We start from the raw sequence: 963 nt of genomic DNA, 5'->3' as shown, positions 1-963 counted from the left end.
TATCTTTCCTATGTTTTTTTTTAAGAAGAAACTTTCTTACTCATATGACATACTATATATATTCTTTTTAAAAAAATGTTTGTATTAATATGAGAGAGAGAGGAAGGGAGAGAGAAAGAGACATTAATGAGAGAGAAACATTGATCAGCTGCCTCCCGCATGCCCCTTAGTGGGGATTGAGCCCGGAGGCAGGCTCAGCAACCTTTCAGTGGATGGGATGATGCCCAACCAACTGAGCCACACCAGCCAGGGCTATCGATATGCTTCTGTGCTTTTTTCATTTAGTAATCATATCCTGAAAGTCACCCCAAACAGTTCACAGAGATCTCATAATTTGTCGTGATAGCTACAGAGCCGTGACCTAAACAAATGGGCATGGCTGTGTGTCGATAACATTTTATTTAGAGCCCAGCCCTTTTGGCTCAGTGGACTGAGCGCTGTCCCATGGATGGAGAGGTCCCGGTTCGATTCCCAGTCAGGGCACATGCCCAGGTTGCTGCAGTCTCAATCCCCAGTAGGGGGCGTGCAGGAGGCAGCCGATTAAGTTTCCCTCTCACATTGATGTTTCTCTCTCTCTCTCTGTTTTTAAATATGGAACGCTTCAGGAATTTGCATGTCATCCTTGCACACGGGCCATACTAATCTTCTCTGTCGTTCCAATTTTAGTATATGTGCCACCAAAGTGAGTGTTTGCCTCTCTCTCTTAAAAAATCAATTAAAAAAAAAAAAAAAACTTAAAAAAATTTTATTTACGAAACAGTATGCGAGCTGGATTTGGCCAGCAGGCCATAGTTGTCAACCACTGCTCTAAAGAGTGCCCTGGGGCTGAGGGAGAGGCCTCCAGAAAGGACAAAATCGAAAGAGGGGAACCATTCCAACGAGGTTGAAACCTGATTGCAGAAGGCTGCAGCCGCCTCGATAGTGGGCAGTGTTGCTGGGTTTCCAAGGCCAAAGTTTTCCACA

The 963-nt window shown here is 44.8% G+C and overlaps 1 non-coding gene across 1 annotated transcript; it reads right to left on the bottom strand.

Moving 5' to 3' along the window:
• Window positions 1–585: 585 nt before the first annotated feature.
• On the bottom strand, window positions 586–687 carry LOC118617947. The gene has a single exon (XR_004956903.1). It is a non-coding gene; the product is annotated as a U6 spliceosomal RNA (small nuclear RNA).
• Between the last annotated feature and the right edge of the window lie 276 nt (window positions 688–963).

Source organism: Molossus molossus, unplaced genomic scaffold (assembly GCF_014108415.1).
Source record: "Molossus molossus isolate mMolMol1 unplaced genomic scaffold, mMolMol1.p scaffold_m16_p_5, whole genome shotgun sequence".
In the NCBI taxonomy this organism is placed as follows: Eukaryota; Metazoa; Chordata; class Mammalia; order Chiroptera; family Molossidae; genus Molossus; species Molossus molossus.
This window is presented reverse-complemented; position numbering and strand designations above follow the sequence as displayed.